The sequence below is a fragment of the Biomphalaria glabrata genome, chromosome 15 (genome assembly GCF_947242115.1).
Source record: "Biomphalaria glabrata chromosome 15, xgBioGlab47.1, whole genome shotgun sequence".
In the NCBI taxonomy this organism is placed as follows: domain Eukaryota; kingdom Metazoa; phylum Mollusca; class Gastropoda; family Planorbidae; genus Biomphalaria; species Biomphalaria glabrata.
The window spans coordinates 13,924,224-13,941,569 of record NC_074725.1 but is presented as its reverse complement, the minus strand read 5'-3'; the positions used below and the strand labels follow the sequence as shown (position 1 = coordinate 13,941,569).

The 17,346-nt window shown below is 39.3% G+C and overlaps 1 protein-coding gene across 7 annotated transcripts in view; it reads left to right on the top strand.

The window, feature by feature from the left end:
- Positions 1-17,346, top strand: part of LOC106055668 (fibronectin type-III domain-containing protein 3a-like) — a 116,008-nt gene that overhangs the window by 37,847 nt on the left and 60,815 nt on the right. Inside the window, exon 1 of one of the 7 annotated variants that reach the window (XM_013212033.2) lies at positions 14,545-14,772. The exons of 4 other annotated variants lie outside the window; for them this stretch is intronic. The gene's annotated coding sequence lies outside the window, so the exon portion shown is untranslated. Of the gene's footprint in view, positions 1-14,544; positions 14,777-17,346 lie in introns of those variants that run through there. 2 more of the 7 variants (XM_056012990.1, XM_056012991.1) reach the window with 2 other exon arrangements.

Sequence of the window (17,346 nt, the reverse complement as noted above, 5' to 3'; positions counted from 1 at the left end):
ACCCCAGTTCGAAAGCCAAGCACTTTACCGCCCAGCCACCTTTAAAGTAATTGTTAATTAATAGAGAACAGTGCGCGGATAAAAAGTTACTAAAAGTTCTTAAAATGTTTATTTCTAGACTAGAATAGACTTTTACCTTGTTACACTATGTTAAGTTCATATTTAAATTAAATACATCTGCCTTAAATTAAAAAGCATATTTACCTGCTTGAGCTCTTAACTGCCAAATCAAAGGTTGGATCTTTTTAGGGTTAACCCATAACCTCATTAAGATGTGCTCCTTATTGATAGATCTAGCTCACATATTTATGTTGAAGGTATGTCTTTAGTGTTTTGTAGCTAAATGCAGCAAGCGAGGCAGCTAATAGGCTGGTTAAGAACTTTGGTGTTCTTTGTTAGCGTCTGTCTCAACAGTCTTAGAAAACAAAAAGAAGTCTCAAGGAATACAGTACATCTGACAGAATAGAGCCGAATTGATCAGGATAGCTCCATACACTCTGTAGAACTAGTAGGGCAAAGACGGAAGCCAATTAGTCAAAGAAACGTTTTGAATTTCTCCCTATTAAGTCCAACTTCCAACAAACCTCGACTGTGAAATCAATGTGTGTAAAGCTGATTGGGTTCCGTTTCCACTTTTCTGAAATACATTAAATAATATTTGTGTGTGTGTGTGTTTACCGGTACTTCAGTGAAATCTGACGCATTTATTTATGAAGTTTGAATTATTTTTTTCTGTCTTATGCTCGCTTCATGTTGAATTATTTTTGTAAGGACGAAAACATGCATGTAAAAGGAAGTTTCAGTGAAAATATACAAATACATACATAAAGTCTAGGTCAGCCATCTTCTTGCTTCTAGTTAGTTCTGAGCTACAGGGGAAATAACTTGGAAATACCAACTAAAACATTTTTTTTTTAAACTGCCACTCACCATTTGCTGATATTATGACTAGATCTAGATCTGTCTGATAGCTCTTTCTCCAAAACTAGCGGAATCTTCCGTAATGCCAGGCGTGTGTCTTTCACTCAGTCCAAATGTTAGGGGAATTCCATCTTTGCCTTGTTTAGACGTACGTCCGATGGTTCAATGGTTAGTGACCAATGAAAAAGCTTGAAATTTGTGTTCGAATTCCCCGTGTCTTCACAAATGATGAGGATTTAGACCTAGTTCCCTAATGCACTGTTTTCTTGAGTGTATCAAATGTAATCATAGTATTCAAATGGTAGAAATATCCCGTACATTTCCCTGGTCTGCTCTACAGACTTAACAAGACCACGTGATCTATGAAAACGAGGTTATTCTCGACTTTTTGTTTTGAATTTAATAAATGACCTGCACTCATTGAAAGGATTGAGTTCAAAAGGTTAATGTTCAGGTGATGGTATGGAACAAATACAACTGACATTTTCTTTTGGTTCAGAGTTCCCGAGAGAAGTTTCTGGACTAAGTCATCCAAGTTATCCAACAGAATCAACTTTCGTTCAATTAGATCACTGTTGCTTCGTTAGAACTCTCTCTCTATATATATTTGTCTAGTGTATTTGAACTAAGGGTAAAACTGTCTTTCTCTTCTTTATGGTCACCAGTGGAATGGATTGCAACAGTCTGGACGTTCTCAAGTTTATCTCTATTCTTTCTTTACCATCTTCTCTCTCTCTCTCTCGTACTCTTTTTTCTCGCTTTCTCTCTCACACTTCTTTCATTGTCTCGCTTCTCTCACTCACTCTTTTTCTCTCTCGCTTCTTTTCTCTCTTTTTCTCTTACTTTTTTCTCGTTCTCTCCCTCGCTTCTCCGTTTTTCTCTCACTCTCTCCCCCTCCCTTTTTCAATTCTCTCCTTTTCCCCTCTGTTTTGAATAGACACGTAGAGTGTCGTGCGAGTGCACTAATGAGGCCACGTTACAAGACGAATCATGTCAGGTTAGAAGCTAGTATTGGCTACATCTTTATTCATAGTGTGAAGAGATCAAACTTTGGGATTGGGGGCAATGGGAAAGAAATGTGTATAATTTGTGTGACATCTGTATAGAGTTGTTAGAGTATCACACACACATTTAAGTCTTGTTCATATAGTAGCTAGCTATAGAGTCTAGTTAAAAAAAAAAAGTTAAGTCTTGGAGTCTGCTAAGTCATTACCTCTCCCTCCTTCCAGTGCGCTAGTCTGCCTCTAAGTCACCACTGCTCTCCATGCCGTGTTGAGCGTGGCACACAGAGAGATTCTATTGGTGCACGTGACCGCGCTATTGATCCAGAGAGTCTTGAACTAAAAATAGTGCTTTGGGTTTTTCAGGCAAATTCCCCCTGAAACTTATGCTTGGGCATAACGACGCGGGCGAACCCGGATATTTTGGATTTTGTTGGTGCCCCCGGGGTCGATATTACTTGCTGTAGGAAAGAGTTGAACAGAATTGATGCTACCTTGTTAAATGTGTGCTGATGAAAATGTTCAACAAATGACTGCGCAAGTTTTATTTATTGACAAGTCTGTATGGAGGTTACAATTTATAAATAAGAAAGTAAAAAGAATTTGTGTTCAAGCTTGAATTTCATTATGTAAGACATAAATATTATTTACATAGGAGAAATGACATTTTAAATGAAAAAAAAACAAACAACGAAATATCCAGCAATGAGAGCTGAGTGTAGCGGACCTTCTCAGAGATGGTCCATTCATATGTGACAAGGTTTACCACTACACCAACTTTGTTTTTACATTTAATTGAAGAAAGTATATCTAGATAATGTTGTTACGAGATTTTGACTGCATCAGTTCTTCTTGATGAAGAGATATGTTTATGAAGGTCCGGTAGACCAGTTTGAATCTTTGGATCAAAGAGGGTCAATGAGTGGGTACAAGTTTATAATCGTTTAATGAATGATTGCGCAGGAGCTTGTGCTGGCCCTCCATTCAATTATAGAAATATGGCTGGGAAAGAAAGCTTGACAAATTGTCAGATTTGTTTGTTTTCTGGCTACTGGAAAAGTATGTGTCGTGCACAGGAGGGTGTGCTACAAATAGAAACAAACAAAATATTAGAAATACTTTTAAAAGAGGTTTTTCTAAAGAAAAGTACTCCACATTTACATCCGTATATCTCAATACTGTACTATCTATTTCCCTTTTACAATATCAAACAAAATTAATTAATCACCACTTTTTATCTATAGATCGCAAGGTCTGAAGGGGAAACGTTATTTTTTATTTAATTTACTTTTTTTTTATATATAGATTCATGTCAAAAGATGATGTAGCTCGATACAACTTTACTAATAGGAATTTCCGTATAGGATCCTTCTACTTTTCAAGTCGTGCACTGTTCTCTCTTCATCGAGAAAGAGTGGTTGGGACTATTGTGTGGCAAAGTGGGCTGGGCTGGTGTCTATAATGTATGGTCCTTACCACCACCACCACCATGCGATTTTGACCTCATTCGGTACTCGACATGATTGATTCGTTCCCACACACGCGCGCAAGCACACCCAGAGATCTATAAAGGTGTCCACAAATACAGGCCAAGTTTTAGTATGATAAGCAGAGTGGTCAGTTTCTGGTAGTCGCCTAGAGGGGATATTTTTGTATTTGTACACACCCATCTGTGTTTTACCTTGTGCTGCGGTAGTTTCCTGCAATTGTAGGTATTTCTAATTCATTAGTGCCTAGCGTTCAATTGTTACTTGTTACTTGTTTCATTTAAAGTTTTACCTTTACTGACTACAAGCTCTATACAGAGAGGATATCTTGAAACGCTACTACAACAAGAATGACATTGAAAATAAAGTTGCTGGTTGCATTCAACTTAGTCACCGTAACACGTCAAGTCATAATGCATGGTCAAATTTCAGGGCAGTGGCTCAGCACTGAAACAATCCAATAATGGAGACTATATACTATTCAGACTGCTGGCCTATAGGAAGTATTTCTCCGAGTGTTCACTCCAAGGTCAATGTTTGACCCAAGCTATTCAGTTCAGTGCTGTATGACAATGAATTTCCGATGCATGCGTTCGATTCTGTTTGTTATACGATGTCTGTTCTGAAGTGTTGGAGAGGTTGCTTGTTGTTTATTTGAATGTTCTTAATTACACTTGGATTGTGTCTACGTACACTTCTGCCGTGATGAGTAACTTTTAAAAACTCGAGCCTGAAGATTCACATTTCTCTGCTGCTGTGCTTCCAGGTTCTAAAGTTGCTCCCCTTTGTTTATACTTTGTACATGTACGACATAGCCTCGGTTTAAAAAACCCAAAAACTACAGAGCTATAAAGTGTAGATCTCCACGTCAAGAGAATTGAGAAAGGGGATTTCGTTTTCTTGTATTTATGATCTCTGGCCTATCACGTCAGACCCAAACGTGTTGTTTTTTTTTAATCGGAATTATTTTTAGCGGCCCCCGAAAGGGGAAAAGACGCTATTAGTTTTGTGTCTGTCCGTCCGACCGTCCCGTTTAGATCTCGTAAACTAGAAAAGATAGTGAAAATCTGACATAATATTTTAGTCAATTCAAAGTTCTGGTGTAACAGCTACTTTTTTTCTTTTCTAAAAGCGAAAAATCTAATTTTTTAAATCACTTATGCAAGCAGTTTTTTCATAAAAATACACAACTTTTACTACGCGAGGCTCATTAGTAGGGGGAATATACATTTGCCATATTTATAACATATTTATGCAAATGGTTTTAGACTTTTTGTTAAGAAATTTATTTTTTTTACATTTGTATTGCTACGTTATGTAAGTTCTGTCCTACTAACTACTACGTTTACCCAAAAATAGTGTTCAGTTTTTTTTTAAGAGAAAAAAATCTATTTAGTATTCATATAAGTTGGACATAATGTAAAACAACAATTAACAAGTAGGTTGTCATATTATCTCGTGTGAACTGCAGTACTATAAATACTGAACAAAAGGAATTTTTTTTTTTATTTTAAGAAAATATTTATTTTTTTAGGATTTGAATAAGAGATTGACCTTTTACAAAACAATTAGATCATTTAGATATTCATTATAAAACATCATGTAGGCCAGGTTCACATCCAACTTCACATTCACTTTCAGCTGTCCTTTGCTCTGCTGGACCGCTGGGGCACCACACAAGATCTGTCAACCTTCTTTCTCCATTCTTCTCTGTCATTTGTCTTTGATATAATTTAATTCTGACGTGCTTTCTGAAAATATTGATACATGCCTTCTTACCTGCCTGGGTGGACCACTTCGGGGGCCGATTTTGAGTTTGTGTTTCCACACAAACTGTCTTTGTAACCTTGTTTTTTTTTAGGATGGAATATTTTCGAAGCCTAAATAAGAAATCAGAGGGTGGTCGAAGGAATAAATCCATTCGAACTTTGTCAATTATTGTAGATATTTCATGGTTTCCGTTGATCTTTTTATTTTGTTGTTAAGGAAACTAAAAAGGTTTCACCATGCTGCTAACTAATGAGACAATGACTCACGTTTGCTTGTGGTTGTGTTGGTAGGTGGGTCAGGTAGTCACATCCGGCATTCATTCACGTCTGCTTGCCAAATGGCTTGACCTACTGTAGCGTTTCCAGCAAACCCTGATCTTAGCAATGTCTAGAAAAAAAAAACGTGTTTCTTAGTTCAGTGCTCGCGAGTTGTCTGGATGTCTCCAGATTGCTAGTTCAATGGTTGAAACATGTCGAGCTATATATCATAGGTCCATTGTTTGTATCCTGTCTTGAAATCAGTTGTCTGGATGTCTCCAGATTGCTAGTTCAATGGTTGAAACATGTCGAGCTATATATCATAGGTCCATTGTTTGTATCCTGTCTTGAAATCAGTTTTTTGGATTTGTTTCAATAATTGCAATATGTCTGGAAATCCTGCCCGTCTTGAGTTCAATGGAAGTTAGGTGTTTTATTGAATCTATATTTGATGTCAAAAAGGTCGATGTCGACGGGCTCATTAGCTCACGAACAGCTTGTGTGTGTGTGAACCGGTTCTTTTGTTCATGTTATTGTGTTCTCGAATTGTTCTCCGTTTCTGTTTTCAGTCCTTTGATGTATTTTCAGGACGAACAACCCATGACCTGTCATCTTTGTAAATAATAGTAAAGTCACTAACGTCTTATAGATATCGATATATTACGGTTAGGGTTAGGGTTAGGCTACTCTAACTCAAGGGAACAATATCTAAGCTATTAGTAACCCTGCCTTAGAAGTCTGAGTGTATTCTATATGGTCTTTTGTTAACATTAGCATAAAAATCCCATCCATTTGTTAAAGTGTCAGTGCTTATCTCTTGCTTGCCCTAACCTTTTGTATTTGTTTATACTTCGATTTTTAACTTTTTTTTTGTTTAGAACGTGAGCTGATAGGTTGATTATTATTATTTTTTTTTTTTTATGTTGCTTGCCATCAGACAACTCGTTCTCTCAAACGAAACATCTGATTAGGATAAGATTGTCTTTCACGCTGAAAGTGCTGTATCGACACTCCACCCGGCCCCGAAAGATACTAGCCTAATGAACTTACAGATAAACCCCTTTTGTAATCCAGACCCTGTGACCTTTGGCTTCCTCCAGATAGTAAGGGGACAATACAAGGCAGAGGCGTAGCTTGCCCTGAAGGTATGAGGTGAACTTCTGTGGGCTAAGCCCTTCTTCTTTTCACATGGTGCCGAAACGTTTATTTCAAGCGAGCAAAAGTTATTTTAGTTTTCAGAAGTGGTAGCATGAGTCACTTTACATTTAGGCCCCAGCTGTAAAGATTGGTGGATTTCACCCCCTTTAAAAAACTGTCTTCGCCACTGCCTCCCATCAGGAAATTGGCCCTTAAAATGAATGGCAAACCAATCTACATACCTGTGTACATTTTAGAGCCGCTCTGGGCCAACATCTATTTTCTTTAGCTACCCCACCCGGGTACTACAATGGCCTGATGAAACTGATGACCTTTGTCCTGTACAAACCCATTTGGATGGTGATGTGGTAGATAGTGTAACCTGGACTTCAAGGGATGGAGTTGTAATTAGTGCTGGCCTTAATGCAAAGGAAATTGGTCGTTAGTGGAAACTAAACATAAAAATAGTGTTAGGTAAAAAAAACAAACAACAATAATAGAAAATCGAAAGGGAATTCCGCCAATTCGTAGAAAAGTAAAATGGAGTCTATCTAAAGAAAACTGAAACTGGGGAACTCAAAATGAATTAATGATAAAACTGAATTAGCACTAAGCAGGTTCAAGTGAAATATCAACTAGTAGGAATACTTCACTAGTTTTGAATTTCTGATCAGGATGAATGTCTCTTCTTCGCTTCTATCTCCAACATTTATTTTTGTCTCGTTTTGTTTTTTATTTAATTCTCACCAGTAAATTTTTTCTTCCCCACCCCCACCCCTGAACGTAGGAAGCAATAACAAGATAGCTACAGTTGGACTAGCTGCCCCACAAAAGTGAGCTACAGTTGGACTAGCTGTCTCACGAAAGTTAGCTACAGTTGGACTAGCTGCCCCACAAAAGTTAGCTACAGTTGGACTAGCTGTCTCACGAAAGTTAGCTACAGTTGGACTAGCTGCCCCACAAAAGTTAGCTACAGTTGGACTAGCTGCCCCACAAAAGTTAGCTACAGTTGGACTAGCTGTCTCACGAAAGTTAGCTACAGTTGGACTAGCTGCCCCACAAAAGTTAGCTACAGTTGGACTAGCTGCCCCACAAAAGTGAGCTACAGTTGGACTAGCTGTCTCACGAAAGTTAGCTACAGTTGGACTAGCTGCCCCACAAAAGTTAGCTACAGTTGGACTAGCTGTCTCACGAAAGTTAGCTACAGTTGGACTAGCTGTCTCACGAAAGTTAGCTACAGTTGGACTAGCTGTCTCACGAAAGTTAGCTACAGTTGGACTAGCTGTCTCACGAAAGTTAGCTACAGTTGGACTAGCTGTCTCACGAAAGTTAGCTACAGTTGGACTAGCTGTCCCACGAAAGTTAGCTACAGTTGGACTAGCTGTCCCACGAAAGTGAGCTACAGTTAAACTAGCTGTCCCGCGAAAGTTGGAAGATATCTTGTTGTAACAGAAGTATAAGACGAGCTTTCAAATTGATACCAACTTTCGTGGGACAACCAACTGCAGCTATTTTCGAACTTTCGTGGGACAGCTGAATCTAGTCCAACTGTAGCTATCTTGTTATTGTTTCCTACCTCCATTTCCACCCCATAATGTCACAACATCGGTTTTAGTCTAGTTGGGCTTTCAGCTCCCACACCAAATGCTGACTAATTGCTTGTACTTTTCACAGGGTCGGGTTCTGTAGTTAACAAGCTTTGGAACCCGTAGATAAACATTAACTCTGTTCAGAACCTTTTCCATTCCGATCAAGATCAAATTGTGAATCCATTCATTTTTTGTCCTTAAAAGAAAAAAAACAACAAGTAAATAAAAAGAGTTTGTGTTTTCACAGTACGTCAAAATGTCAACCAAAATCCGATCGTACTTCCTACAAAATATTCACTGGCATCCAGTCTTTGGGTTTAGCACGACACCATTGAGTATTTAATGATTTACAACAAATGGGCATGCTACAAAATACGGTGAACTGTTTCAAAAGTGCTTTTAGTTTTTGACATATAAACTCGACAGACGGACGACCACACCAAACAGATTGCGGCTTTTTTTTTCGGGGACTGTTATAAAAATGTTACCAATTAACATTTAAGGGTGAGGCACATGTTGCAAATAGATTTGACAAATCTGTCTTCATGAAGAAATTGTTCCCCCTTTGTTTTAAAGTTACCGGTATATCAATATCCTATTTAGTAATTGTATTTTATGTACGAAATTATTGTATTAATCAGAAAAAAGTATGTAACCAAAACTAAATATAAACACGGACTAATTAATCCCGCATTGACATCTGGCAGCATCTGACCCTTTTCTTGCTTTGTTGACATTTCTCTGCTCGTCGTTTCAAAGATCTCGCCAAGTGACACGTGTAACTGCAATGGACACTAATAAGCTTTCATTATTCATCCAGTAACTCAGACAAAAAGTAAGCAGGCCCTGTCTAAGGCATGGATTCTCAACTCTCTTTCTCCAGCAGGCCTCTCTAAGGCACGGGTTCTCAGCTCTTTCTCCAGCATGGCTCTCTAAGGCATGGATTCTCAGCTCTCTCTCCAGCAGGGCTATCTAAGGCACGGGTTCTCAGCTCTCTCTCCAGCAGGGCTCTCTAAGGCATGGATTCTCAGCTCTCTCTCCAGCAGGTCTCTCTAAGGCATGGATTCTCAGCTCTCTCTCTCCAGCAGGCCTCTCTAAGGCACGGATTCTCAGCTCTCTCTCCAGCAGGGCTCTCTAAGGCATGGATTCTCAGCTCTCTCTCCAGCAGGTCTCTCTAAGGCATGGATTCTCAGCTCTCTCTCTCCAGCAGGCCTCTCTAAGGCACGGGTTCTCAGCTCTTTCTCCAGCAGGCCTCTCTAAGGCACGGGTTCTCAGCTCTCTCTCCAGCAGGGCTCTTTAAGGCATGGATTCTCAGCTCTCTCCAGCAGGTCTCTCTAAGGCACGGGTTCTCAGCTCTCTCTCCAGCAGGGCTCTTTAAGGCATGTATTCTCAGCTCTCTACAGCAGGCCCTAAGGAAATAATTCTCAATTCTGTTCAGTACTTGTTTTTTTTTTTTCTAGATCTAGATCTAGATATTATTAACTAATGTTTCGCAAAGTCATTCGGACAAATGATATATATATAAAAAAAAACAACAACGTATTTGTGACTGTCTTCTGTGCGCCTTATAACACTATTTCTTAGATAAAAGCATGTACAGTGTCGAACTCTACATTTCTTGTACATAATCGTTATACTTGACATAGATCCTGAGACCAAAAAAGTATTAGAATTTGTACAAATCCTACTTTATATTCAGCTAATACAGTAAAGTAATCATTCAGCAGTCCTCCTCCCGATTTGGCGTGAGGATTGTAACGAGATTGGAACGTGTACCACGAGTGTGACGGTCATTTTGTCACCGATGACTTTCTTTGGACTCATGAAAGGTTCAAATCGATTTATTATCGCGGGGAAAAATTAAAAAATAAGCGCAATGTACAACGTTCGAGTCTTCCTTCAATGGCAGGCTGCATCCATCTGACGTGGAGATAGTAGCGCGATGCTGGCCGGCTTGCCCGCAGTGTTGGTACCGGAGCTCTGGTCAAGAGATATTTTGGACTCAGTGGATGTGTTCGATTACCGAGGTGCCAGTGTAATGATTGAACTAGAACATTGTCATTCTAGTGTATGTAATGCCACGTTCTGTCATCCAATCAATGCACACTTTTGTAATGGGAACGTTGAATGCACACAAGTGCACACAATGAAACGTTAAAACGGGTAAATATCGCTTGTAGTGTCATTGCATTGATAAGTACATGTAGTTGTACAAGCCAAAAGTTCAAGGCTGTGTCCTGGGCAACATTTATCTTATGAAAAGTGCGTTTTGACGTCTGGACTATTGACATTGCATTGGGAGGGGGGCAAACAACAAACTATTTCCTGGACTCCCCTCCCCCTATTTTTCTGTACCTCCCATCTAGTCTTGAGCCAAGAGTCCCTTTTGTTGTTGTATCAGCGTGTATCGCACTGCTTTGTAAAGTGTGCTTGGGTACTAGAAAGTGTAAGGGAACCGTTGTACCACCCCCAACCACACACACACACACTCTCACTGTCACACATTAAACCAAGACCTAAATCAGTACAGCTTCTTTTAATGACATTTTCCTTGCCATATGTACCTTGTACTCTCCTCGCTCATTTACCAAGGGGGGGATTCTGGCTAGTGATGGTGGACTTCTGATTTCATTGCAAACAATCACCATTATTTGCTGGGATTTAACGGCCTGCAACTATGAAAGGTATTTTCATAGGATTTTTGTTTTTTTGTTCCTTTTTTTTTTTTGGGGGGGGGGGGTCTGTTAATGGTATTGAGATTTACTTTGAGAGAGGGGGCGTAATTTATACTTGTGTTAACTACTTTTGTGCAATGCATTCTCAAACCGTCGTCATTTCTTTGAAGGAGAAAAAAAGAAACTATATAGATGAATATACAATTACAAAACTAATTTATTAAAAGGCTCTAAAAATGTTCCTAAGTATTAATGAATGAATATTGTAAGACGTTTGTGTGAGCACTTGATACCCCATGAAAAGCCAGCTCTTGCTATTAGTGCAGTAGACAAAACATTTGAACTTTAAATCTATCACGCACGATTTCTTAGCAAAATGCGACGGGGGAAAAAAAGACTCTTTAATGTAACTGCAAGATTTGATAGATCGATATACATTGGGACTGAAAATGTACACTGTAGATTGCTTTGGAACAAATTTCTGATGTCTGGGTTTCCTGGTCTGCTTCGGTTGAATCCATACTCCAAAGCCATGGAGACAAACTAGCAATGAAAGTAGAGTCTTTTAGAACTACAAGATAACGAACTTGTTGAGACCGAGAGAGTTGAAATACCCAGGTGTTAGGTAGCTGTGGGAAACGACAAAGATAGCACCAAAAGAGCAAAGAAATCAAAGCAAATTGTGCTGGATTGGACATGACATGCGAAGAACAACAGAAAATGTTGCAACACAGGCTGTGGACTGGTACGCACAGGGGAAGAGAAAGGCCGGGAGATGAGTAGACTAAGAAGCAAAGATGACAGGATGGGCATGGACTCAACTGAGAGAATTGTCATCAGTAGACCAAGAAGTAAAGATGACAGGATGGGCATGGACTCAACTGAGAGAATTGTCATCAGTAGACCAAGAAGCAAAGATGACAGGATGGGCATGGACTCAACTGAGAGAATTGTCATCAGTAGACCAAGAAGTAAAGATGACAGGATGGGCATGGACTCAACTGAGGGGAATAGTCTAGAACAGAGTCCTATGGGGGAGGCAAAGTACTTTTGCGTTCCTAAGCTTTACTTGGAGTCATTTAGATTTCTTCTCTAGGATTACTTCTGTCATACTACCAACTCATACCTTTATTAGTTGTATAGAATTAAAGTGCTGCACCAACCTCCTCCAAATAAATCTGTCACAGAACCAGACATTCTCATAGATGCCCAGAAATTAGCAAATGCCAAAAAGTTTGTCTATCTGGGAAGCACTATATCAACAAACGCCAACCTAGATGATGAGGTTGACTTCCGTGTTGCTCGTACCAGTGCTGCTTTTGGCAGACTTCAAGAACAAGTATGGCCACGGAGGGGACTCAGCATATCCACAAAACTGAAAGTCTACAGTGATGTAGTTCTCCCGTCACTCCTATATGCATCAGAGTCCTGGACCCTATATTCCCGCCACACCAAAAAGCTAAACTCCTTCCACCTACGCTGTTTAAGGAGTATCCATAAGGTGCGTTGGTCCGACCACATACCAGACACAACAGTCTTAAAGCTGTCCAACATGTACAGTATCAATGCGACAGTAAAAAGGTCCAAACTTCGATGGACGGGGCATGTAGTCAGCATGCCAGACAATCGCCTTCCCAAACGACTTCTGTACGGGGAATTGTGTGCAGGAAAGCGCTCCCAGCGAGACCAATACAAGCGCTACAAAGACACTCTCAAGAGCTCAAGGAATGCGATATCGACATTCACGACTGGGAAGCACTAGCTCTCGATCGCTCCTCAGCTGTGAGTCTCGGAGTCTCAAGATTTGAAACAAGAAGAGTGGCCAGGGCAAAAGAGCGCCGAACCAACAAAAAGATGAGAGAAGAAGCTGGCCTATCTGCAACTGACCTAACCCACGCATGCCACGTATGCGGCCGCCTTTTTTAAGTGAGGATTGGACTTCACAGTCATTTTCGAGTCCATAGGAAATGAGAAATGTGCTCATCTTTGACCACGAAGGAGGAGCTATAGAGAGAGAGACGTCAACCAAGAAGTTTGAAGTTATTCCAAAAGGTGTAGAATTGTCTGTACACAGTGCTATTTCAAGTTCATCTCCATACCAATGGAAAAGTAGATTGATCTCAACATTGAAGCTTGTTACGATAGTGTGGGTTACTTTCTTATCATTCAGTAGGGAATGTTTGTTAATCACATGGTTAGATACTAGTCAAACATGTATCACTTTGCATTGTCAAGTGGTTATTGACTCATTTCTGGTGAAGCACAATGTTTGCTTACTGGCATGTATCAAGTTGTTTATTGAATGATCACTGTAGGAAGTGCAACGTATTTTGTGCGCTATAGAATGTCTTTGCATGGCAGTACAGTCTGAGGACATCAAGTGTTGTTTGGTGAACACAAGATCATTCTATGATTCAAGGGACATACTGTTACGCATCTCGACTCATTCAATGAGACTCAGTATTTTATTAAACCGATGTATAGCATGTCTATTCTCCATGTTATAAACTTGTGAGACAGTGGATTATAAGTATCCAAGACTGCATTGCACCCTTTCAGAAAAAACTAATTTAAGATTTTTTTTTTTTGATCTTGTAGTTTTATTAATATTTTGGTAAGTTTTAATTTGTGTTTACTGCTTTTCTTAGATTGCACTACAAATTTTAGGAGCTTGGTACTCTCTCTCTCTCTCTCTCTCGCGCGCGCGCGTGCGGGTATTTTAGTGGTTGCAACGCTGTAGTGTTTAATGGCTTAATTTTTAAAAGCAAACTGTCTTCATCGTATTAAAATTGGGGATTTAAATCCAATTTTTTATGTTTAACTTTTATTTATTTATGTAAAAATGTTGAAATTATTTGTTTTAATGTAAATAAAAAAATAATTTTATGCTGAACTAGACAAGATGCTTGAGAAATGAAACGTTAAAAGTTTTTAGCTGACACAAAAATAATAATTGTATCACAAAGTACAATTTGAAAGACTCCAATAAATTGTATGAGCATCAATAAATAGTCTGAGCAACAACTCGTGTTAATGAACTTCTTTGGGGCTGGAGTAAGTCCAGTGGTCACATACTTCTGATGTCAACAATACGGTGGACTTTCATTGGGCCGTGTGGCTAGTGAACCGGTTGGGATGAGTCATAGTGGTGTAGATCTTTATACAGACTATAGAGCTTCACTAAAAGAAGACAAAGTTCACTTGTACCCAGATAGAAGTCAACAAGATGGCAGAGTCAGAGAGAAAGAAGACAGCGCCCCCCCCCAACACTTAGTGTGTCTGCTTGTTTGTGTGTGTGTGTGACCAGAAACTGTCTAGAGAAAGTCGTGTGCTTCGCTGTAAACAGAGTGTGAGAGAGAGAGATTGTGCTTCTACCCAAACAGTTGGTGTGTGTGTGTGCGCGCCTTGAAATAGTTATATAAACTGTGGCATGTGACCTCCTTTCTTTTCTCGCATTGTTATACTTACAGTCAACCCTTTAGGTCTTTCGCCAAGCCGACCTACTTTAGTTTTTTGTTTTTCGGGGGGGGGGGGGTCTCCCCAGCCCTCCCTAGACAGCCTCACTCGACCCTTCACCCCGTTCTAGTGGCGAAAGATGAGTTTTTTTTTTTGCTCTTCCCCCATCTACTTCACCACCACCGGGCTAAGAGGAGAGAGAGAGAGAGAGAGGGGATGAGGAAGGGGATGAAAGAATAGTTCCGAAGAGAGACGGGGTGTGTCAGCTAGCTGCTAGCACACACACACACATCTAACTGTAAGCTCCTAGCGTAGGTTCATTTCCTTGACACAACTGGTGTTTTGGAATGTGGCTTATGGACAAGCACTTACTGGATTCATTCATTCGGACCTGACCGCTAGGCTGGATGTGTTGTTCTATAGTTCTGTTCGCTACAGCAGCACCCCGTTACAGTAGACAGCTCCATGAACTTGGTCCTGTTAGTAAGCCGTGTGATAGGCTAGACATCTAGGCTACATGTAGTGGTGGTGTGGTTTTACAACCTTTGTTTAGCCTTCATTCCTTTCTTTAAGGGTCATCTACATTTTGAATATTTGTTTTATTTTTTATAAAGAATATTGTCAATCTACATCGAGATAAAGCATGGATCTTCATATGTAGATCAGTATTGAGTACTGTTAGTCTCTATAGTTAGATGTAATTAAAAGTCCATCTAGAGTTAAGATTTAGTCAATATTTACACAGATTAGCATGGAAATTTGTGCAAGAATGTGTTATTTCGCCCTCATTACATTTTTATAGGAGAAGGATGTTTACTAACAACATATCATATTTGAAACTATGAGCAGAAAGTAATGTGTGATCATTTTGTTGACTGGCGTTGTCTTTTATTGAGTCCCGAGTTATTTCGACATTACGGCCTCTCATCACTTTTGTAGACAGATTGCCTTTAATTACACACACTGGCCGACTCAATAGTCTTGAGGAGTTAGTTACAAATTGGGATACACACTATTTTCTCACTAAGTGGAACATGACTTTAAGTCTTTCATTGGTTTGATTTCAAAATAACGAAATGACATAACCCTAACAGCTAATTGACTTCATAGAATGTAGATCGAACTGCATCTAATGATATACCAGCAGTAGCCGTGTAAAATATTGTGTGCATTCTTGTTAGTCGCCAAAAATAGTCTTTTTTTTTTTTAATGTGTGCATGATTTCGTGACGGTAGTCTTCTGTTTCTATTTCAAAGTAAAACCCGGAAAGTCGGATATATTCTAAGGCTGTTGTGTTGGTAAGATTTGCATTACCGTCGTTTCATGTACCTAATACATATAAGATTGCTTCGTTTAGTCCTTGGGGAAAACTAGAGTGTTTCAAAGTAATGTAGCTACTACCTGCCTGCCTGGTTACCCTGGTACTGTATGGTACTTGTGTACTAGTTTCGGTCCGACGACTAACCAGAACATTAAAGCTCCTATTTCTTGTGCATATAGATTTAAGTGTGTCGTCAATGACCAGACGAAGGTTTGGTTTGTATCTAGTCGTTCCGAAACAATCCAAGGCCTTTGAATGCGACTGGCCCAGTCTCTGTAGAGCAACAGAGTGAACACCAAAAAGTCGGACAATTATTAGTGGAATGTGGGAGCTTAGAGTTTTGAATCGCTTTCCATTTGTTTTAAGCGCTTTAAATCTAGACATCGTACCAAGACTAGTGTTAATCTAACCTAGTTTTAGTATTACTAGATATAAATCTCGCTTAGATTATAATATAAGCCTTATTAGGTTACATTAAAAAATGTAAATGTAAAATTGTAAACTTGTTTTTCAATGAAATAAATAATATGAGAATATTTTTACTCTCATTTCAAACCAAGATTTCAATAAATCGATGAGACTGTATTGATTGAAATCATCTGATTCCAGGTTCACTTGGCGCACATTTTGTTGTTCGTTCTCTGGCGGGTGCTACTCCACAGACTGGAATGTCGCTACCTTTCCCCTCATTCTCTGGCTGTAACTCTATTGACATTGAAGGCATGAGTTTGGTCTTCTTCCCAGAATGTAGACTATGCAGACTTTTGTTTACCTATTAATCCAGGTGGAAACTTCCTGAAAATGACTCGGATACAATCATTGCCCATTAATAGAACATCTCTACAACTCAAATAGCGCCAAGTTCCCCTCTTAGATTTTGAATGCTTTGGTAACAGTTCTGTAAAACGGACGGATAAGAAAATGTTTCAATATTTTTTTTGTTAACGGGAACTAAACCCAATAGTCTATTCAACCCCTACTTCTTCTATTACTTTTCAAATATGTGTATAGTTCAACAGTTTACTCTCTGATGTGAAATGTTTCAATTGTAAATATTTTCTTGGTCAAAACTTCGTGCTTTTTAGTTTCTCCTTGCATTGGATTAGTTGTTTACAAAACACACACACAGATTTTTAAGAGAACCATAAATGTTGACAACTATATTTGAAAGTAAGAAACATTTATTTTCAGTGCTTATAATGGAGAGAGTATCTATGCTGTTGTGAAGTTTGCTAGAGATGAATTCCAATTACGTTGGACCATTTATTTATGCAGTTTTTCATGTGTTAATTTATCCAGACTGACTCGCTCATCTTTAGACTAGTTCAACTCTGTGGCTTGATGAAATGATACACTGTGATATCCATTGGCTGTTCAATGAATTTGGACTTGTCTTTATTCTGTTGGGTCGCCCTTGTCGCCTAGTTCTCATGCACAGGCATGTCTTACGCTCCAAGCTGACATCTGTCATGCACATCATAGCCTACTTCAATGCTTCAGAGGCAGCCCCCTTCAATGTTGTACGCACATATAATTCGGGCATCGCGACTTGACGGTTTAGGAAACGCTGTCTTACTCTGACATGACTCCAAGACAGATGACCAAGTCATGAAAGATTTGTGCGTTTGTTTGAGATGTTTTTTGTGTGGACTGTCAACATCTCACTGAGAGACACAATCCTAAGGGGGGACGGGGATTCCCAAATGATAGATTTTTTAAACAGTTTGTTTCC